Source organism: Malus domestica, chromosome 07 (assembly GCF_042453785.1).
Source record: "Malus domestica chromosome 07, GDT2T_hap1".
Taxonomy (NCBI): Eukaryota; Viridiplantae; Streptophyta; class Magnoliopsida; order Rosales; family Rosaceae; genus Malus; species Malus domestica.
The window spans coordinates 16543705-16567924 of record NC_091667.1 but is presented as its reverse complement, the minus strand read 5'-3'; the positions used below and the strand labels follow the sequence as shown (position 1 = coordinate 16567924).

The 24220-nt window shown below is 38.3% G+C and overlaps 1 long non-coding RNA gene across 1 annotated transcript in view; it reads right to left on the bottom strand.

Annotated features, from left to right (window-relative positions):
- The window catches only part of LOC139197887 (uncharacterized), a 33284-nt gene extending 16357 nt beyond the window's left edge, over positions 1 to 16927 (bottom strand). Inside the window, exons 1-2 of the long non-coding RNA XR_011583265.1 lie at positions 16872 to 16927; positions 14126 to 14631 (exon numbers count right to left, since the gene is read on the bottom strand). This is a non-coding gene — a long non-coding RNA (uncharacterized lncRNA). The remainder of the gene's footprint in view (positions 1 to 14125; positions 14632 to 16871) is intronic.
- Between the last annotated feature and the right edge of the window lie 7293 nt (positions 16928 to 24220).

Sequence of the window (24220 nt, the reverse complement as noted above, 5' to 3'; positions counted from 1 at the left end):
AAGAATGACCGGCTAACCTTTCTAGCATTTGATCGATGAATGGTAGTGGAAAGTGGTCCTTCCTTGTGGTGTTGTTGAGCTTCCTATAGTCAATGCATACTCTCCAACCTGTTTGAATACGGGTTGGCACAAGCTCATCCTCGGCATTCTTCACCACAGTGACTCCGGACTTCTTTGGGACAACTTGAACCGGTGAGACCCAACGGCTATCCGAGATTGGATAGATCACTCCACAGTCGAGAAGCTTTATAATCTCCTTTTTCACGACTTCCATCATCGGAGGGTTGAGCCGGCGTTGAGCTTCTCGAGTTGGTTTAGCCCCCTCCTCTAGGAAGATGCGATGCATGCATGTTGTAGGGCTAATTCCCTTAATATCGGCCAATGTCCATCCGATGGCTGTTTTGTGCTCTTTCAACACCCGAATCAACTTTTCTTCCTCTAATGCCGTGAGTGATGAAGAGACAATGATGGGCAACGTCTCTCCCTCTCCCAAGAATGCATACTTTAAATGATCCGGCAACGGTTTAAGCTCAAGAACGGGGGCCTGAATCACAGAAGGTAACAACGTATTAGTGGAAACGGGAATTGGAATTGGGTTAGACGGCTTACCATGATGTTTTGGCAATGATTCCAAGGCAGCCACAAGCTCGGCATGTTCATCATTTGGTACGGCTATGTTGGGTTCTGTGCCAAATCCTTGTGCAATTGTTGTTTCGAGTGGATCGTCCTCCAACATATCAAGATAATCCTGCGCCAATTCATCCAATATATCAATAGAAAAACAAGAATGATCATCTTTAGGAAATTTCATAGCTTCAGAAATGTTAAAGTTAATAATCTCCCCATCAAATTCCATTGTCAACGTCCCTTTGAACACATCGATCTTGGTGCGTGCTGTTTTCATGAAAGGCCTCCCAAGTAGAATCGGCAATGGGGTGACATTTGGTGAGTCCTCCATCTCTAAAACGTAGAAATCCGCTGGAAATATCAAGTTATCCACCTGCACCAACACATCTTCCAAAACTCCTTTCGGATATGCATTAGAACGATCGGCTAATTAAATTATAACACCATCGTTTTTAAGCTCTCCTAAGTTCATGGATGCATATATTGAGTATGGCATGACATTAATTGAAGCTCCTAGATCTAACATAGCATGTTCAAATTTAGTATTGCCTATAACACATGGAATTGTAAAACTTCCCGGATCTTTGCATTTAGGAGGTAATTTTCTTTGCAAAACAGCGGAAACATTCTCACTTACCTGGACAACCTCTTTGTTTGAAATTCTCTTTCTTGTTGTACATAGTTCCTTCAAAAACTTGGCGTACCTAGGTACTTGCTTAATTGCGTCAAGGAGAGGTATATTGACTTGCACTTTCCGGAACGTCTCTAGAATGTCCTTTTCAGCTTCTTCTTTCTTTGTTTGCTTGAACCTACTAGGAAAGGGGACATTCAAAGGAAAATCATTAGTAGGAATGGAATTGGACACAATTGTACCTTTATTTGGCAGATTGGATGGCTTAGGAGTCATTGGGACTTGCGGCAAAGGAACATCTTTCCTTGCCGTGGCCAACCCTTGTTCCTCCTCTTCAATTATCACTTCCTCCACCTTGTTTGGGGCTGATTTGGATGGTTGTGGGGCTGTTCCTACTTGTTTCCCACTTCTTAACATGATTGCCTTGGCAGATTCAAAGCCTCCTTTCGGATTTGCAATGGTTGAGCTAGGCAATCTTCCTTGCTCTCGAAACTGCCCCATGAACTCGGCAATTTGCCCTACTTGTTTCTCCAACTCGTCCACCTTTTTGTCCCTATTTTGCATTCCCTGCGCCATAGAAGTTAGTAAATTAAAAATTTGGTCATTATCAATAGACGAACCTGATTTTTGGGTGGGTTGTGCTTGGGGTTGAGTTGGTGCAAATGGCTTTTGATAGAAACCCGGGGGTTGTTGCCTAAATGTGCTTTGTTGTTGGCCTTGTTGGGGTTCTCGCCATTTGAAGTTTGGATGATCACGCCAACCGGGATTGTAGGTGTTAGAAAAGGGATCATTCCTTTGTTGGTATTGCTGCCCAAAACCCACGGCATTTAGGGTCTCCCACCCTCCGTTCTCAATCAGTTGTGGGCACTTGTCCGTAGGGTGTCCTTGCATGGAACATACGCCACACGCACTTACATTTTGAACTTTTGGCCCTTCCACAACCTGAGAAAGCAAAGTAGTAAGGTTAGCCATTTGATTTTGAAGTTCGGTTATGGCACTTACCTCATTCACTTGGTGTTGCCGTGTGGTGCCTCTTTGTCCAACACCTTCGTATTGTTAAGCGTTCAACGCTCGATTGGCAATCAAAGTCTTTGCTGCCGTGGGGGTCTTATCTACCAATGCTCCTCCCGCCGAGGCATCTAGCATTTGTCGTTCGATTGGTAGAAGTCCCTCGTAGAAGTATTGCAGAAGAAGCTCCTCTTTCATTTGATGCTGTGGACAAGAAGCAACAAGAGATTTAAAACGTTCATAATATGTAGGAAAAGACTCACCTTCTTCTTGTTGAATTCCACTTATCCTTTTTCGTAGGAGAATGACTCGAGAGGTTGGAAAAAACTTCTCTAAGAAAGCCCGTTTCATGCTCTCCCAAGATGTGACCGTTCCGGGAGCTAATTCATATAACCAATCCTTCGCCTTTTCCATAAGAGAAAAGGGGAAAGCCTTCATCTTCAATATACTCCTGTCCACGTTTACCGGAGTCATGCTTGAGCAAACGACTTCAAACTCCTTCAAGTGCTTGTTTGGATCTTCCATGGACAGCCCATGGTACTTCGGAATGTGATGTAACAAGCTTGACTTTAATTCGAACTCGGCAGTTTTGTCCTGAGCCGCCCTAGGGTACTGGATACATAGAGGTGCGGCATTATCCAATCCCGAAGCGGAAAGCTCCTTGATCGTTCGGTTGTCCGCTGCCATGTCTTCCACTTCCTCTTCAACTTCAGAAACGGACTTGGAACTTGCACTTGATTCACTAGGTTCCGGGTTCTTCCTCTTTCGTCTCAACTCACGCTCAAAATCGTCGTCAAAGTCTAAAATATGTTCTTGAACCGGATTAGAACTCCGAGTCATAAACAAGTACCTAAAACAAGAAACAAAATAACATAAGAATCTGATCTAATAAGAAAAACGAAAATAACAATCCAAGGGATTAGCAAAGTTGCTAATCCCCGGCAACGGCGCCAAAATTTGATGTGAAAATTATGTTGACACTCAAATTAACCCTCTTTTTATCAATTGTAGCAAAGTATGTAAGTAGGGATCGTTCTAAACCGGGGATTAGGAGGGATTGCAAAATCACTTGAAAACTGACTCAAATATGTAAAAACAAGTTTAAAACACTAAACTAGACTCAAAGAATGCAAAACTAAACTTTAAAACACCAAAACAAACCAAAAGACTCAAAACAGCACCAAAATACTCAAAACTGCCTTAAAAACACAATCTGGGCAGTTTTGGACACTAAGCACCAAATTGGACGAATTTGGGTTTTAACTTGAATCAAAACACTTAAAAACACAAAGTAAAACACTTACTAACTAATTTGACACTTTAAAACAAAGGGGGATTGGTTTTGGACGAATTTAAAAACAAAACAAACTTTGTAAATTAGAACAGATTATAAAAACGAATTTGATTTAAATGGGTGAATGGAAGGCTAGCTAAGGGGTTCATCTCCACACATGTTATACTTGCATACAAAACGATTTCCAATTGCTTTTCAATAAACCATGAATTCTCAATGCCCCAAGTTAATTAGTTCCGCTTAAATTAACCCTCAGATTTTCCTAACGTTATTGAATTGGATGATTGCATACGACAACCCAAAACATTCCCCACGAGTCCCCTACATGATTGCATAATAGAGATACAAGCAAGAATCATTAAGTTCTATGAAAACCATAAGCATTGACGAAGCACTTGTTACTATGATTGCATGAAACTTATGCCAAGAATTTACTTAACGCGATTGAGATCATCAACCTTTACTACTTGTGAATATAATTCCATAACGATTAGGTGAAATTTCCTTATATCCTAGCATTCAATTTACGCATGATAATTAAGCGTGCACTCTCAACCAACACACACAAATCAATGTAATCCACATAGATAAGTAAATTGAATTCACAACTTATGAAACGCAATTAGAAGTAATCAAATCATAACGCAAGCATAAACATGTATTTCGAATCCCCCCCCTAGCCAAGGGGGGTTTAGTTCCTCATATGCACAAAACAAAGAGAATTGAATTTAAACATTGAAATCAAAGGAAAAGAAACACCTAGAAATTCCAGCGACGCGAACTTGAATTGCATAAACTTCCGAGCTTCCTTCTCCTCCTCCTTGGTGCGGCAAAGGGTCTAGGGACTAGTTTAGGACCTTAGGTGTATGGATGCATGGTTATGGATGGATGTAGTAGTGTTTAGGGGAAGGGAATGGTGCGGCAAAGGTGTGGAGAGAGTTTGGACGAATTTCTGGAGTGAATTCTGAATTGTGGTGAGTGGTGATCTGATTTAGGGGTTAATAGGAGTATATATAGGCACTTAAAACCCTAGGGTAATCAGATATGGACTTGGATAACCCAAATCCACAAGGAAATAGGTCTAACAATCAGATTTTGCAAGGGAAAAGGGGTCCTAGGTGCGGCTGGATAGGGATAAGGTGGATAAGGCTTCTAGATGGCCTTGCAAGGCAAGGAAATCAGGTTTCTAGAAGGGATAGGTGCGGCACTTTAAAGGATAGGGCAGATTAGGGCTTCTAGAAACCCTCTAATGCAAGGAAAACTCACGGCAAGGATGGATAAGGTTTCTAGAACAAGGATAAGGTATCCTAAATGGATAAGGACTCCTCATTGCATTTGGAAACTTTGCCTATTAGGATTAGGAAACCTTGTCTTTGTCATTCCTTCTTCATTCTGGATTCCTTCTCCTTCTTGGACTTGGAAATCTTCTTTGTAGCTGCAACTTGATGCCATTTGGATTTAACTTTCCTACTTCAAGTAGGAAACCTTGTTTGAGTAGGAATCTTCATCTTCAAGGAATCCTAATTCAACTAGGAAACCCATTTTGACTAGGAATCCTAATTCAACTAGGATTCCATCTTCACTTAGGCACTTTCCTACTTCGACTAGGAAACCTTGTTCAAGTAGGAAACATCATCTTCAAATCTTCAATTTCGTCCATCCTCTTGACTCCAAGCATATGACATCCATTCCAAGCTCAACTTTGCTCCAAAAGGCTCCAAAATGCATTCTTTTGCATACTTTGCCCTTAGAACCTGAAAACACATAAAACTAGCTTAAAAGACTACTTTACTAAGCAAAAACACTATAAATGCACAAGAACAAGCTAAACTAAGGCGCATAAATATGCTCCTATCACCACCTTGTTGAGCCTCCTTGGCTTGATTTTGTGAGCCCTGCAACAAAGAATTTAATTCATTAAGAATTTGATTATAATCTATTGACGAACCTAAATTTGATTGAGCATATTGTATATAAGGTTGTGGTGGCTGCATAGGTCTTGAATAGAACTCTTCATATGGCTGCCAATATGCTTTGTGTTGAACTTGTTGAGCTTCCCACCACATAGAGTTTGAATGATCACTCCAATCGCTTTGTGGATATAGATTGGCTTGGTATCCTTGCCTATAAGACGCACCAAATGTAGGGACACTTTGCATTGTGGTCCTTTCGGCAATCTGTGACAATTGAGAAGTAAGATTTGCTAATTGAGCTTGAATGCTAGCAAAATCCATGTCTTACTTCTCTAGTACCTAAAATCAAAGAAAGAGAACTAAATCAAATATCAAAAGTAACACAAAACAAGGAAAACAAAATTACGTCAGAAACTAAAACAGAAACAAACTAAACAAAAAGAAAAGAACCAAGGGATTAGCAAAGTTGCTAATCCCCGGCAACGGCGCCAAAAATTTGATGCGAAATAGATAAGCACACAAATTAAACCCTCTTTTTGTCAAATTGTAGTAAAGATGTAAGTAGGGATCGTTCTAAACCGGGGATTAGGCGGGATTGCTAAACACTTGAAAACTGACTTAAAAACATAAAACAAAGTTTAAAACACTAAACTAGACTCAAAGAATGCAAAACTAAAGGTTAAAACACTTAAACAAACCTAAATAAGTGTTTTTGATGCAAATTCGTGGGATTGTACCACCCATTACTTAGAGACTTGTTCCTTGCTGTTTTTAAGTGTTTTTGAGCTGTTTTAGAGTGTTTTAGTGTGTTTTGAAAAATTGTTTTGAAAACCCAAAAAGAATTGTTTTAAGTTGTTTTTGTGTGTGTGTTTGTGTCTTAGGGTACCTTCCAACACAATGATGAGGATTCGGTTTGTAATTGCATGACTGTTAAAGAGAGTTATAAACATGGATAAAAGTTTGATTTACTCTTTGTTTATGCTTGGTTGTGGTTATAACTTATGAATTCACATGTAATCATAAAGAAAAAAATTAGTTTTTGTAACATGCTTGAAGGAAGGAACTCAAACAAACGCTACAACTTTGTGAGACTTGAGCCTAAACGTTTATTTGGAGAGTTAAAATCTGTGCATTCTTTGTTTTCTAAGTCGTTGCATGATCTCACGGTTGGAAACCTCGGCTTGCCCATTAGTTTGAGGATGGTAAGGTGTAGAAACCTTATGGGTGACACTGTATTTCCTCAACAACGCTTCAATGGTCCGATTGCAATAGTGTGACCCTCCATCACTAATGATCACTCGTGGCATTCCGAACCTTGCAAAAATGTTAGTTCTAATAAAATCTGCAACCATTTTAGAATCATTAGTCCGGGTGGCCTTGGCTTCCACCCACTTCGACACATAATCAACCGCAAGCAAAATATATGTAAAACCATACGAAGAAGGAAAAGGACCCATAAAATCAATACCCCAAACATCAAAAATTTCAACATTTAGGATAGAAACCTGCGGCATTTGGTCCCTAGCACTAATACCGCCCATTCGTTGGCATTTATCACATGTTAAGCAAAAAGTTTTAGCATCTTTAAAAATACTAGGCCAATAAAATCCACATTGTAACACCTTAAGGGCAGTGCGTTGTGTGCCAAAGTGCCCTCCACATGCATATGTATGACAAAAACTCAAAATGGAATGACATTCAGAATCGTGCACACAACGACGTATAATCTGATCGGGGCAAAATTTCCATAAGTACGGATCATCCCACACATAAAACCGTGCATCATGCCTAAGTTTATCACGTTGGTGCCTAGTGAACTCACTTGGAATACCTTTCGACACCAAAAAATTAACAATATCGGCATACCAAGGTGCACTAACCTTAATGGACAGCAATTGTTCATCGGGGAATGTCTCCAAAATCGGCAAAGACTCCTCATTATGCACCATTCGGCTTAGGTGGTCAGCCACCACGTTCTCACTTCCCTTCTTGTCCCGAATCTCTATGTCGAACTCTTGAAGTAGCAATATCCATCGAATTAGCCGTGGCTTGGCCTCCTTTTTGGTGAGCAAGTACTTCAGAGCTGCATGACCAGTGAAAACAATTACTTTAGTTCCAATTAGATATGATCGAAATTTATCTAAAGCAAAGACAACGGCAAGAAGTTCTTTTTCCGTAGTGGAGTAGTTCAATTGTGCATCGTTCAACGTCTGTGAGGCGTAGTAAATGACATGCGGCCTCTTGTCCTTTCTTTGTCCTAAAACAGCTCCTAAAGCATAGTCGGACGCATCACACATGAGCTCGAACGGTAGACTCCAATCCGGTGGAACAATGATGGGTGCCGTGGTCAACAACTCCTTGAGTTGGTTGAATGATGCCGTGCACTCCTTGGTGAATTCAAACGCCACTTCTTTTTGTAGGAGCCGGCAAAGAGGTTGTGCTACCTACGAGAAATCTTTGATAAACCTACGATAAAATCCTGCATGGCCAAGAAACGAACGAACCTCTCTAACCGAAGTCGGAGAGGGTAAGTGACGTACAAGATCTATTTTCGACTTATCAACCTCAATGCCCTTTTCAGAGATTATATGACCTAAAACGATACCTTGTTTAACCATAAAATGACACTTTTCCCAATTAAGTACAAGGTTAGTTTCAACACAACGTTTTAGGATCAAACTTAGATTATGCAAGCAACTATCAAACGAATCACCAAATACGCTAAAATCATCCATAAACACTTCAATTATCTTTTCTACGTGATCAGAAAATATGCTCATCATGCATCTTTGAAATGTAGCAGGTGCATTACATAAACCAAAAGGCATGCGACGATATGCAAAGGTACCAAACGGGCATGTAAAAGTGGTTTTTTCTTGGTCCTCGGGTGAAATGACAATTTGATTATAACCAGAATAACCATCAAGAAAACAATAAAAAGCATAACCCGCTAACCTCTCAAGCATTTGGTCAATGAATGGCAATGGGAAGTGGTCCTTCCTCGTGGTGGTGTTTAGCTTCCTATAGTCAATGCACACCCTCCAACCGGTTTGAATACGTTGAGGAACAAGCTCATTCTCGGCATTAGCTACCACCGTCACTCCGGATTTCTTTGGCACGCATTGAACGGGCGAAACCCACTTACTATCCGAGATTGGATAGATAACCCCGCAATCTAGAAGCTTTATGATCTCCTTTTTCACTACTTCCATCATCGGAGGGTTAAGACGGCGTTGAGCCTCTCTAGTTGGTTTGGCCCCCTCCTCAAGAAATATGTGATGCATACAAGTCGTAGGGCTTATACCTTTAATATCGGCCAATGTCCAACCTAGGGCAGATTTGAACTCCTTCAAAACTCGAAGCAACTTCTCCTCTTCTTGTGCCGTGAGGGAGGAGGAAATGATGGCAGGTAGTGTTTCATTTTCTCCCAAGAAAATGTACTTCAGATGGCTTGGCAAAGGCTTGAGTTCAAGGATAGGTGCCTGAATTATAGATGGAAGCAATTTGTTAGTCGAAATGGGAATGGACTCACGGTTAGTATACTTACCATCAAGCTTAGGTGAGGACTCAAGGGCAGCCACAACTTCAAGTAATTCCTCACTAGGGGGCACGGCATGGGATAACTCATGTATGCCGTGGGCATGCATGCAATCAGCCCCCTTTGTTTTGAGTTCCATGCCTTGTGTAATGACTTTTTCAGGCGCATCGTCATTCAAATCGTCGAGATATCCCTGCGCCAAAGAGTCAATTATATCAATAGAGAAACATGAATGGTCCTCACTAGGGTATTTAATGGAATCAGAAAGATTAAAATTAACAACTTCCCCATCAAATTCCATGGACAAAGTTCCACTATACACGTCAATCTTCGTCCGGGCCATCTTCATGAATGGCCTTCCAAGTAGAATGGGCAGCAAAGGAGCATGGTCCGATTCATCCATTTCGAGGACATAGAAATCCGCCGGGAAAACTAAATGATTAACCTGCACAAGAACATCTTCCAAAACTCCCTTTGGATAGGCGTTAGATCTATCGGCCAATTGTATTATTACCCCATCATTTTTCAACGCTCCTAAGTTCATAGATGCATAAATGGAATATGGCATAACATTTATAGAAGCACCTAAATCAAGCATGGCAGATTCAAATCTAGTGTTCCCAATGACACAAGGAATGGTAAAGCTACCTGGATCTTTGCATTTGGGAGGTAGTTTGCGTTGCAAGATGGCGGACACATTCTCACCTACCTTTACCACTTCCTTGGTCGCCATCCTCTTCCTCGTAGTATACAACTCCTTCAAGAACTTAGCATACCTCGGAACTTGCTTGATTGCATCTAATAGAGGTATGTTAACTTGAACTTTCCTAAAGGTTTCAAGGATATCCTTTTCTGCCTCTTCTTTCTTCGTTTGCATGAACCTACTAGGAAAAGGCACATTTGAAGGGAAAACATTAGTATGAACCGAATTTGACACATTCTTACCTTTGTGGGACAAATTGGGCAGATTTGGGATACTAGGAGCTTGCGGCAAAGGTGGAACCACCTTTGCCGTGGGCAACCTTGATTCCTCCTCTTCCATTTGCAGAATTTCATCCTCGTTATGACCTGTTTTTGATGTAGGATCTGCCCCAACTTCCTTACCACTTCTTAGGGTGATTGCTTTGGCACTTTCGAACCCTCCCTTCAGATTTGGAATAGTGGAACTAGGGAGTTGTCCGGGATCGCGAAACTTACCTACAAACTCGGCAATCTGCCCAATTTGTTTCTCAAGTTGATCCACCCTCTTATCTTGGTTTTGCATAGCCTTCGCTTGATCTTCCTGCCCATTAGACAACTTAGTTAGTATCTTAAGAAGTGCATCATTGTCAAGAGACGTACCTGAGGCACTTGGGCCGGATTGGGCTTGATTTTGGGGTGGGCCGTAGGTTTTGGGAAAGAACCCCGGGGGTTGTTGCCTAAAGCCTCCTTGGTTTTGAGGTTGTTGGGGATCCCTCCACTTGAAATTTGGGTGGTCTCGCCACCCCGGATTATACGTGTTGGAGTATGGATCGTGTCTTGACTGATTTTGGCTTTGAAACCCAATGGCATTCGCACTCTCCCATCCGCCATTCTCGATGAGTTGAGGACATTTTTTGGAGACATGTCCTTGGATAGAACATACGCCACATACCACAGGTCCTTGCATCTTCATTCCCTCGGCCATCTGTGAAACAATAGAAGTAAGATTAGCCAATTGTGAATGAAGATCGGAAGTCGCACTTACCTCATGTACTTGGTGCCGTGAGGGTCCTCTTTGGCCTACACCTTCGTACTGTTGAGCGTTCAACGCTCTATTAGCAATCAAGACCTTGGCAGCCATGGGTGTTTTATCCACCAATGCTCCCCCCGCCGAAGCATCAAGCATTTGACGTTCTAGAGGTAGGAGGCCCTCATAGAAATATTGCAAAAGCAACTCCTCCTTCATCTGATGTTGTGGACAAGAAGCAACAAGTGATTTAAATCGTTCATAATATGTAGGAAAAGACTCACCTTCTTCTTGCTGAATTCCGCTTATCTTTTTGCGCAGGAGGATGGTGCGAGAAGTTGGAAAGAACTTCTCCAAGTACGCTCTCTTCATACTCTCCCAAGAAGTGACAGTGCCGGGAGCTAACTCGTATAACCAATCATTGGCTTTATCCATCAAAGAGAATGGAAAAGCCTTCATCTTCAAGATATTTCCGTCAACATTGACGGGAGTCATACTAGAGCAAACTACTTCAAATTCTTTCAAATGTTTGTTAAGATCTTCCATGGACAAGCCATGGTATTTAGGAATATGATGAAGCAAACTTGACTTTAATTCAAACTCATCCGTCTTACCTTGGGCAGCCATGGGGTATTGAATGCACAAGGGTGCGGCATTATCCAAACCCGAGGCGGAAAGCTCCTTGAGTGTACGATTGTCCATGGCCATGCCTTGGACTTCTTCAAATATCCCTGCCGTGGCTTCCTCCTCCTCTTCTTGTACGTTTTCTTCAAGGTCAGATTCGGAATTGGGTGGATGGTGTTCTTGCTGGTTTCTAGCTCTTCTTAACTTCCTCTCAAAATCGTCGTCAAAATCCAAGATGTTTGTACGAATCGGTTGAGAGCTTCTAGTCATACATTAGTACCTAAGAAACAAGAAACAAAATTAGGTCAGAAACTTAAACAAAGTCAGAAACAAAGTGAAATAAAAGAAACAAAAACAATCCAAGGGATTAGCAAAATTGCTAATCCCCGGCAACGGCGCCAAAAATTTGATGCGAAATAGATAAGCACACAAATTAAACCCTCTTTTTGTCAAATTGTAGTAAAGATGTAAGTAGGGATCGTTCTAAACCGGGGATTAGGCGGGATTGCTAAACACTTGAAAACTGACTTAAAAACATAAAACAAAGTTTAAAACACTAAACTAGACTCAAAGAATGCAAAACTAAAGGTTAAAACACTTAAACAAACCTAAAACTCAAAACAGCAACTAGAAGGCTCAAAACTGCCTAAAAACCACTTTCTGGGCAGTTTTGAGCACCTACACTAATTTGGACGAAATTTGATGAAAACTTGAATCAAAGTACTTAGAAACACAAATCAAAACACTTTCTAACTAATCTAAGGCTTCAAATAAAAGGGGATTTGTTTTGGACGAAAATTTAACACAAAACAGAAACTTTAACTAGCACAGATTGTAAAAACGATTTTTGGTGAACTAGATGGATAAAAGGCTAGTTAGGAGGTTCTTCTCCACACATGTCACACTTGCAAACAAAACGATTTTCAGTTGTTCTTCCGATAAACTATGAATACTCAACGCCCCAAATTAACCGTGAATTGCACTAATTAACTCTCAGTTTTTCCACAAGTTATTAAGTTGGATGATTGCATACGACAACCTAAAACATTCCCTACGAGTTCCCTACATGAATTGCATAATAGAGATACAAGCAAGAATCATTACGTTCTATGAAAAACATAAGCATTGACGAAGCATTCGTTACTATGAATTGCATGAAACTTATGCTAAGAATTCATTCAACGCGATCGTTTTCAAGCGATCTTCACTACTTGTGATTATAAGATTGTAACTATTAGGTGAAACTCCCTCATAATCTAGCATCATATTCATGCATGAAAACTAAGCGTGCACTCTCAATCAACATACACAAATAAGTTATCAATCAAATAGATGAACGAATTGAATCCACAACTTATGAAATAACAACTGAATGTAATCGAATCAAATTGCAAGCATGAACATGGTTTCGAATTACCCCCTAACCAATGGGGGTTTAGTTCCTCATACTTGCAAAGCAAAGATACATAAATTTAGAAATTAAAATCCAAAGAAAGAAAACACCTAGAACGCTCCAACTTGGCAGCAAGCTCATCAACGAATTCTCCTTCCTCCTTTTTGCGGCATAGAACTTTAGAACAGGTTTTTAGGGTTATTTGAGGTGTAGAATGGATGGGGAATGGTATGGAAAGGTTTAGGGTTGATGGGGGTACGGCTAGGGATGATTTTGGGCAGAATTTTGGGACTTTGGTGATGGAAAGGTGCGGCAGAAATCAAGGGCAGATTTCTGGCGTGAATGATTGTGTATGGGAGATGATATTCTGATCTAGGGGTTATAATGAGTATATATAGGCATCCAAAACCCTAGGGTAATCAGATTAGGGTTTCTAGAAGCCCAAATCCACTAGAAATTAGGTTAAAACAATCAGATTTTTAGTGGGAATAAGGCCTAAGGTGCGGCTAGGGTTAGGGTTTAGAGATGGGCCTTCTAGAACGCCTTGCAAGGCAAGGAAATCAGATATTCTAGAGGCCTAGGTGCGGCTAGGGTTAGGGTCCACAAGGAATTAGGGTTTAGGTCATCTAAAAGCCCAAAGCCAAGAATAGAAACTCTCGAAAATGGAAACCTCCAAGAATAGAAACTTCCAACTTTAGAAACTTTGGTTTCCAAATCTGAATTCTTTGTTCTTCACTTTCATTTCTTCATTTCTTAAGCTCCTTTGACCTTCAAACTCGTCCATTCCTTGTGCTCCATTAGCATACACTCCATTCCAGCTCAATTTTGCTCTAAAATGCTCCATTTCGCACCTCTTTGCATACTTTGCCCTAAGAACCTGAAAATACATAAAACTAGCTTAAAAGACTACTTTACTAAGTAAAAACACTATAAATGCACAAGAACAAGCTAAACTAAGGTGCATAAATATGCTCCTATCAACTTCCAACAAGGATTTCATCTTCAATTAGGCACTTTCCTACTTCAATTAGGAAACTTTGCATCTTCAATTCTTCAACTTTGAAACACATTCCTAGCTTCTTCAATCCTTCAAATTCGTCCATTCTTTGTGCTCCACATGCATGAGCTCCATTCTAGCTCAATTTTGCTCCAAAATGCTCCAAATTGCATCTTTTTGCTTACTTTGTCCTTAAAACCTGAAAACACATGAAAATAGCTAAAAAGACTAACTTAACTAAGAAAACACAACATAAATGCATAAGAACTAGCTAACTAAGGCGCATAAATATGCTCCTATCAATGAGAATTTTGGATCCAAAAGTGGCTCCAATAAAATAAATTTAGGCTCGTATATGGAATATATTAACATGTGAAAAAAAACATGCATACCTAATGAAATAATGAGGAGAATGGCCTTTGACCATTTGTTGTCTTTGATACAACTCTTTTCATCCATGCCTTCATGTTTGTATCCTTTGGGACATTAACATGAATAATTTCCAGGTGAATTTATGCATGTTTCAATATCTGGAAAGTAAGGAACCATGGACGAACATCAGTTAAATTCCCAATTTTTAAATTGGTTGAATTGGGAAAGAACCATTACATTCACATGGTGTTGAGAGAAATAACCTTGAAAATAAAGCACTACACATAAAAGCAGCAAGAAACTAATGTAATTTTCAGCTTCTAACTCATCCATTTGATCAACATATTGATGGAACAAATGTAATTTTCAGTTTCTAACTCATTCATTTGATCAATATCATCCAAGTCAGAAAAGATAGAACATAAAAATGATTAGGATATATAAATAGGGGCTTCATCTGAGTCAATATCAGCCACCATTCCCCAAAAAATAGATGTCAGGACTCTGCCAAGCATCTATGAAGCCCCTTTGAAGTAAGACACTTGTTAAGGAACAAAATGGTGAAGAATACGAAAGGTAAGTAGTGACAATTGATAGGAGCATTTTCATGCGACTTAGTTGGCTTGTTCTTGTGCTTTTACATTATTATTTCATAGTTATTTTAGTATTTAAAGTCATTTTCGTATGTTTTCAGATTCTAAGGACAAAGTGTGCAAGAAGATGCATTATGGAGCCTTTTGGAGCAGTTTTGGGCATGAATTGAATAACTTATGCTTGGAGCAATATAGATGGACGAAATTGAAGACCAAAGCATGCAAGGAAATCACATTCCCTTAATTTTCTAGTTATTGCCGCATCCTCCTTGCACTTTCCCTTAGTTTTCTGATTTGTTTCCCTAAATTGTAGAAGCTTTAGACTTAATTTCTGTTTACCTAGTTAACCTAGGGTTTTATTTCCTTTATCTCTTTAAATAAACCCCTTGTTGCAGCAAACACATGGCAAAGAAAAGAATGTTGCAGCACACACATGGGAGCACACGACATGGGCAGAAAAATGGTGTGTTTTGTGGTTGAAATGATGAAGCATGTGTGTGTAAATGTAAAGGGGAAAACATGGCAGAAAATGGGTGTGTTTTGTGGTTGAAATGATGCAAAGAACATGTGTGTGTGCAAGTATAACAGCTAGGATGATAACATGGCAGCAAACCCACATGCAAAGTGGAAGAAAAGCACACGGCATGGGCAGAAAATTGGTGTGTTTTGTGGTTGAAATGATGAAGCATGTGTGTGTAAATGTAAAGGGGAAACATGACAACTCACACCCACACAAGCTGCACATGCAAAGGAAATGGAGTGGTCCTCTCTCAAGCCTATAAATACCACCTCCCATATTCATCAAAGAACAGATTTTGATCCCTTACCTTAGCCGCACCTCTCCATCACCATTCTCTAAAAATTCAGCCAAACACCACCCCTAGCCACACCACCCATCAACCCTAAACCTTTCCATACCATTCCCCATCCATTCTACACCATAAAAACCACCCAAAACCTGTTCTAAATCTTTTATGCCGTGACTATTGCAAGGAAGGAAGGAGAAGGAACATCTTGTGATGTGCCTATGCCCAAGCCTTGGGAGTGTTGGAGCGTTTCTAGGTGTTTTCTATCTTTGATTTCAATGTTTAATTTAAGTTATCTTTGTGTAATTGCGAGCATGAGGAACTAAACCCTTCTTAGTTAGGGGGTGATTCGAAACTATGTTCATGCTTGCAATATGATTTGATTACATCCAGTTGTGATTCAAAAGTTGTGAATTCAATTTACTTATCCGTTCGTATAAAAACTTATTTGTGTATGTTGGTTGAGAGTGCACGCTTAATTTTCATGCATGAATTTGACGCTAGAATATAAGGGAGTTTCACCTAATCGTTATGAACTTATGTTCACAAGTAGTGAAGCTTGCTAGTCACAATCACGTTAAGTAAATTCTTGGCATAAGTTTCATGCAAATCATAGTAACGAGTGCCTCGTTAATGCTTATGTTTTTCATAGAACTTAATGATTCTTGCTTGTATCTCTATTATGCAATTCATGTAGGGAACTTGTAGGGAATGTTTTAGGTTGTCGTATGCAATCATCCAACCCAATAACTTGTGGAAAAACTGAGGGTTAATTAGTGCAATTCACGGTTAATTTGGGGCGTTGAGTATTCATAGTTTATCGAAAAGCAACTGGAAATCGTTTTGTATGCAAGTGTAACATGTGTGGAGAAGAACCTCCTAGCTAGCCTTCCATCCATAAGTTTCATTCAAATTCATTTACAATCTGTTTTGTTTACAAAGTTTGTTTTGTTTTCAAATACTAAGAACCAATCTCCCATTTATTTCAAAGTGTTAGATTAGTTAGTAATCACTTTAGTTTGTGTTTTTAAGTGTTTTGAGTCAAGTCATAACCCAATTTCGTCCAATTTAGTGTTAGGTGTTCAAAACTGCCCAGAAAGTGTTTTTAAGGCAGTTTTGAGTCTTTGGTTGCTGTTTTGAATCTTTTTGTTTATCTTAGTATTTTAAAGTATAGTTTTGCATTCTTTGAGTCCAGTTTAGTGTTTTAAACTTTGTTTTTACGTTTTCAAGTCAGTTTCCAAGTGATTTAGCAATCCCTCCTAATCCCCGGCCTAGAACGATCCCTACTTACATACTTTACTACATTTGATAAAAAGAGGGTTTAATTTGTGTGCTTATATATTTCGCATCAACAATCATCAACTCACCTACATATCCAGCACAGTAGCCAATGTCTTCCTCTCCTTTAGCAATATGCAAATCCTAATCTGTAAACAATAATTTGGAATCTTGAGATACCAAATCGACTTCAACAGGGTTTGAAGGTTGCATTTTTCATAAAATTTAAAAACTAAAAGCAACAACAATATTAATCAGTGAGCACTCACCAAAAAATAAAGGAATGGAAAGAGCGATGACATTATCAGTGCTACAAAACGATCATCAAACAATAGATCAGGGTTAAAACATTTATAAAAAAGTTAGAAGACGGTGCAGATATAAACATTACTTAACAAAATTGATAAATGATTTCGAGTGTGACAAAGCAATCAAATTACAGGATCAGTTCTTCTGCCTTCAAACACGCTCATCAACACCATATTAAATTTCACATTTTTAGGCAAGGGCAAACTACCATAAACGAAAAGGACTTATACCTTTTATCAAAGATCTACAGCCTTGGTTCCTCCGCCATTGCTTGTCTTCTCCGGTCTGGGTTTTACTTTCTTGGCAGTCTCTTCCTTCCCAGGTAGTTTTTTGTCCTGCAAAGAGAAAAAAAATTAGGATTAAATTATAAACGCAAGGTTCCTTGATTCTTGAATAGATTAGCGAATAGTTAATTATGATTGGTTTTGGGTCCAAAGAAACCTTGTTAGGTGACGGTAAATCAATATGAAAGTAAACGATGTTGATTTCAAAATGGATACTGATGAGCTATTCACTGAATAAACTATTAAATCTGTTAAATTACAGCATGAAAAGTCTAATATATACAGAAAGCCGCATAAGTAAATATATACCAACAGAAAAGTGGGCTAATCCAACCAATCTCACCAATGGACATTGTCACCCGAGCAATTGTCGGACTAAATCTTTGATGAAACAAAAAAATGCTGAGGAAAATGATCATTACCCAAAATTCCATTCTGAACAAATATATGGACCAATCTGAAGATGAATATAGAGCCCTGCCTGTAAACTATCTTTAAGCCAACCAATTACACAAATCTAAATAAGAAATGGTAGAAAAGGAATAAGAAAAAAAAAATTGTGCACATGAGTTATGCATCTTGCTTGAATGCTATCCAACAATGATAATTCCCAAATCCAAGCAAACACCAAATCAAAACCCCAAAGCCAAGCAGGGCAACCACATATGTATTAAATTCACAATAAAAAAATATGTAAAATTGAGCAAAATTTAGCATCTTCCATTTTCACCATAACAGGTGGACTCGTCTAAACCCTAGCCGAACCAAACCAAAATCAAGATTACTAAAGTTAATTCCAACCGTTGATTTCTATAAAACCATACCTCAAAAGCTAAAACAAAACAAAATTGAAGGGTTTTACATGGATTTGCGAATGCAAGAATTTGAATTTCCATAAACCCACCATTGTAAAAACCCCAAAATCCTGAGATTTATACCCAAAAAATAAAGAAAACTTCCAAGACACAAAACCCTATAAACCAAAAACCCACAAATCTGCCCTCATTGAGGAACCATCCAAGATTCAGATCGGAGAAATCGCACAGAAGGGATTGGAGATCATCACATACCGACTTGGAAGAGGCAACCTTCGGTTGAGAATGGTGATATTACATAGAAGATAAGGATAAAATAAATAAATAAAAAAAAATTAGTGAGTAATGACACATCAATTACATGCCCAGAAGCCTCCCCAGTGTGAAAGCAAGTAAAAGCGAAACCATAATACAGGTTTCTTTGTGAAGAGAACTTGTATGAAGAAAGGTAATCACTTTAAAACTTATTTCCATTAATAAACAACAACGTAAATTTTGCATGAGACACATTTCCAGTTTATTTAGAATGACACCAAGAGATTTACCCCATACGATTTACAGCCAAACATATAGCGTAAGATATAGAAAACATCTGTGTTTCTCATTCTGACTTGTATAAATGGTCTAAACTATGAAATTATCAAATTTCTTGAGTTTTTTTAATTTTTAATGGGGCAGTAGCTTTGTTGGATGGAGCCCATTTCATCCAAGTTCTAATTATAATTGTTGTAATACAGAGTTTAGTGCAGAGGAGTTTGATGTATAACTATTAAAAATCACATAAAATTTGGTGTCCATGTAAAGAGTTCACGTTTGTAGAAGAAGAGCCTAAAAAATAACTAACCTTGTCGACAGCATTACATTGTCATCCTGAGGTGCCCTGCTAATCTTACAGACGGGTCTTGTTGCAAGCTCTTGAAGCCTCTCATCAGCCTCTTCCTTGTAGGAGTTGACATCGTTAATTTGTTACCACCTATATATCATCAAACCAATTTAATAGAACGTATTTTAAGATTAATTATGCATTGAGCGCAAATCAATTTCATTTTTTTTTTCCAGTACCCACCAAAATATCAAAAACCACTTGTCCACACCAAATTGCATATAAAAGATATTGAGGCAACTCAGATTGTGCAACGAAAACACATAGTTACCAATACAAATACTTCAAACTACGACATAGATAGCTTCAGCTTGGCTACATATAAACAAATTCAAAGCTCAAGCCTGAAATTGAGCTCAAAAACTGGAAATCTCACTTCAATTAAGCAGCTTTTCAAATTTTTACAGCTTAAATATGCATGATAACAAAAAGAAGCATCCTTTCTTCACTAAACGGACACTAACAAAAAAACTCTAATTCATATTATTCCGATTACAAATACACAGGTGACCAAATAGCTAATAAAGTTGGACAATTTGACCCCAATCCAACACAAAAATTGTTCTGGTTATACATGTGATACCCACCTAAAATATCAACTAATTCCAATTAAAAATGGACAATGAAATGAAGCAACATAAATTGAATACAATTTGGAGAAAATTTTCTCACCTGGAGCTCTGAATCTCTAAGGGGTCCCGATCTAAGCAGGCTCCAAATTGGGCTGAAGCCATTAGGTTTGGGGGGAGAGGAACACGGAGCTACTGTGAGAAAGAGAGCTTGCATTGTCCTTTTCTTCCATCCAGCCACTGGATCGCAGTTCCTTCACAAAAAATTATATGCATGTGTTAGTTTTTCAAGTTCTAGTTGCAATCGACTAAAGAACACCATAATTGAAGAGTTCGAAGGTGTTTACCTTTGGATTCTTCCGCTTTCAGATGGAGTTGCTTAACGTATCAGACTTCTGAGCTTCTTCTTCTTCTATAAAAACATAGTATTGGACAAATTTCCATTCCCATTCAGTCTGATTCTGATGAATGTGCCTAAAACCATGGCTAAAAAGTTAAAAGCCAAGCTCCAATCCTTTCTCTTCTAAGAGAACTTCTCAACCAATACAAAGAACTGAGTAGGTGGTGATGGATGAAATAATTCAGAATTTTTTTTACATTTTTATTATTTTCCAAGTTTTTCACGGAGCCAAATTAAACCGACATGCTTAAAAAAATAGTTGATACCTGTAAGGCTGGAGACTGCTTTCAAGGCCTCTTGCTTTTCTTTGTCCTTATGTAAATCCAATTTCAGTACCACCTTGTGCAGAAAGAAAACAATTTTCAATTAACAAATTGTTTTGGAAGAGAAAATGGAAATTCATTCATACAAATGCCAATGTTAGAAATCTAAGCCACTGAGATTTGTTAATGTACTGATATCGTAATATAGCTAAGCATAGCTCCATGAGAGTATGACTGCTCTCTATTACTTGCCAGTTTTAGTGAAACGTAAACAAAACAATTCTCTTCTCTATGCAGAAATTCCTACAAAATAAATACAAAGTTAAAAAATTCAAACATTGAGATATAATAGCTGATGCGATGAAAGTTAAGCACTCAAATTAAACCCTCTTGTTGTCAAATTGTAGTATAAATGCAAGTAGGGATCGTTCTAAACTGGGGATTAGGAGGGCTTGCTAAAACCTCTAAACTTACTCAAAAACATAAAAAAAAGTTAAAACGTTTGAATAGACTCAAGGGACTCAAAACAGATTCTAAAGACTCAAAACAACTTAAAAACACTCAAAACTGCCTTAAACACAAACTGGGCAGATTTGACTCTAACACAACTTTGGACGAATTTAGTGTTTTGACTTAAATCAAAACACTCTAAAACACAAACAAAACAAACTTTAAACACTTTGGAACAAGAAAGTAAAATGAGGGTTTTGATTTGGATGAATTTGAAATAAACAAGCAAGTTATAAAACTAGGCAAATTATAAAATGAATTTGAGAAATAAAATGATGGATGAATTAGTTAGAGGTCCGTTCTTCACACATGACACACTTGTACATGAATCGATTTCCAATTGTTTTTCAATAAACTATGATACTTAACACCCCAGATTAACCGTGATGCACAAATTAACCCTCAGATTTTCCTTTACTCATTCAATTGGATGAATGCATGCGACAACCCAAATCATTCTCTAAAAGTCCCCTATATGAATGCATAATAGAGATACAATCAGAGATCATTACGTTCAATGAAAATCATAAGTGTTGACGAGGCAATTATAACTATGAATGCATGATACAATTGTCAAGAATTCAATTAACGTGATTGTGATAGACAACCTCCACTACTCATGATTATAAACTTGTAACGATTAGGTGAAACTCATTTATATTCTAGCATCTAATTCATGCATGAAAACTAAGTATACATCCTTAATAAACATACAAGAATCAGTTATGAATAAAATAGATAATTGAATTGCAATCACAACTTATCAAATCGCAATTGGAAGAAATCAATTCAAATCTCAAGCATGTTCATCGCTTCAAACTTTCCCCTAACTAAATAGGGGTTTAGCCACTCATAATTGCAACAAAATTAGAAAATAACAAAGTAGACATTGAAAGCAAGAACGGAGTACACCTAAAACGCTCCAAAGTTCCAAGCTTGAAACGTCAAGGACCTTTGTTTTCACCACCTTGTTGTAGCACAAGTGTCTAGGATGTGTATGGATATATGGATGGAATGGATTTTCATGGCTAAGAGATGAAAGTGTATGGATTGTTGAGATGTAGTATGGCTAGATAAATGGATGGAGGTCATGGCAAGGAATTTGTGTTTGTGAATGAAGTTGTGAGATGTGAAATGTAGTGTCTTTGGATGATGGCCCCCAAATTATGGTGAAGGGTGGATGCATTTATAGGCTAGGGAGAGGAGTGTATAGAGTTGTAATGAGTGGATGTAATGGGTATAGTGGGCGAGTGTTGTGGTAATGAGTGGATGTAATGGGTGTAGTGGGTGGATGTTTGGTAATGAGTGGATGTAATGGGTGTAGTGTGTTGTGGTAATGAGTGGATGTAATGGGTGTAGTGGGTGGATGTTTGGTAATGAGTGGATGTAATGGGTGTAGTGGATGAGTGTGTGGTAATGAGTGGATGTAATGGGTGTAGTGGGTGGATGTAATGGGTGTAGTGGATGAGTGTGTGGTAATGAGTGGATGTAATGGGTGTAGTGGATGGATGTTTGGAGAATGGATGTGTTGGGTGAAATGAGTGGATGTAGTGGTAGGTGAATGTGTTGGGTGAAATGAGTGGATGTAGTGGTAGGTGAATGGATGTGTTGGTTGAAATGAGTGTGCTAAAACAGTTATTTATAGGGAGAGGATGATGCACAAACTTCAAATTTCGTCCATTCCTTTTGCTCCAAACATATGCTCCAAAATGCTCCAAAATGCATTTTTTTGCCACATTAACCCTTTGGACCTACAAACACACGAAAATAGCTTAAAATACTAAAATAACTACGAACTAACAACATAAATGCCAAGAAACAAGCTAACTAAGTCGCATAAATATGCTCCTATCAAATTTCTCCACACTTAGCTTTTGCTAGTCCTCGAGCAAAACAAAACATAGCCTAGACCTTCCAACAATTGCCTCAGGGATTTTTAATGAAACATGACATGTTAAAAATCATCTTTCCCACAAATTTTGGTCATCCTTACACTTGAGCACATACTTATAGTCATCACTTACTAGTTCACAATTAACCAATTAAAACGATGTTTTGAATGTAGTAACATGCCTTAGAGAATTTACTCAATTCCTTACAAGATACTCTCTATTTTCACACACATTTTCTGACTACACACCCTACACTAGTTATATGTGAGAAGATTGATGTAAACATGAAAAGGAACACTCACATTTATGTATAACAAAGAGGGCAATTTTCTGGAGTTATTCAGCATGTTTAGATATGATCTAATGAATGGAATGCTACTACTTAGATGCAAGAACCAGTGACACCATATGCTCAAACCAATTCCAAACTCCACATATTGAAACGCATAACACTCAAGATAAAGTTAAGGGTTGTAACGGGGTTTAAGGGTAATGTCTAACAAAGAAAGGATAAGGATAACAAACGTTTTGAAAGGAATAACAAGCAAAGTAATGAAATAGACACTTGGAATTCACTTAATAATGAAGAAATTAACTTTTAAACACAAAGGGAAGATTCAAGCAACACTTAGGGCCGAATTCAATGTTTTGGACCCTTTCTTCAACAAACAACACTTTAGAGCTCTTTTTCGTACTTTTTTTTTCTTTTCTCTACCCTTGCCTTATTAAGGACTCTGGTACACACACACACACACACACAAGAATCACTTCCCCCACACTTGCTTTCTGCAAGACATTGATAAAAAAGGAGTTCATTTTAAGTCATGCTTTACTATGCTTCAAGAACAAGGGTATGGATGGTCCTAACACTAGGCTAGGTAAGGATAGTGTGGCTAACAAAGAACATAGGCTTAACAAGGCTCAACGGGGTTAAACTTAAACACATAATGAAATAGGGGCACGGCAATTTGGCTTTGGTGGTCACTACACAACTTCATCTTGAATATGTGTTATGCAAATCAATAGCATGCTTTGAATGAAATAGGCATGAGTTCTAGCATTTGGAACTAAATGATAAAACGCCTTCTAAGTAGCAACCAAGCAAAGAATAATGAAATCATGCAACGACTTTAGAAAACAATGATGCACATATTATTAACTCTCCAAATAAACATTTAAGCTCAAGTCTCACAAGGTTGTAGCGTTCATTTGAGTTCCTTCTTTCAAGCATGTTACAAAAACTGATTTTTCCTTTATGATTGCATGTGAATTCATAAATTATAACCACAACCAAGCATACACCAAAGAGTAAATCAAATTTTCATCCATGTTTATAACACTCTTTAACAGTCATGTAATTAAAAACCAAATCCTCATCATTGTGTTGGAAGGTACCCTAAGACACAAACAAACACACAAAAACAACTCTTTTTGGGTTTTTCAAAACAATTTTTCAAAATTTTATGAGATTTTTGGATTTTTATGTCAAAACAGACTAAAACACTCCAAAACA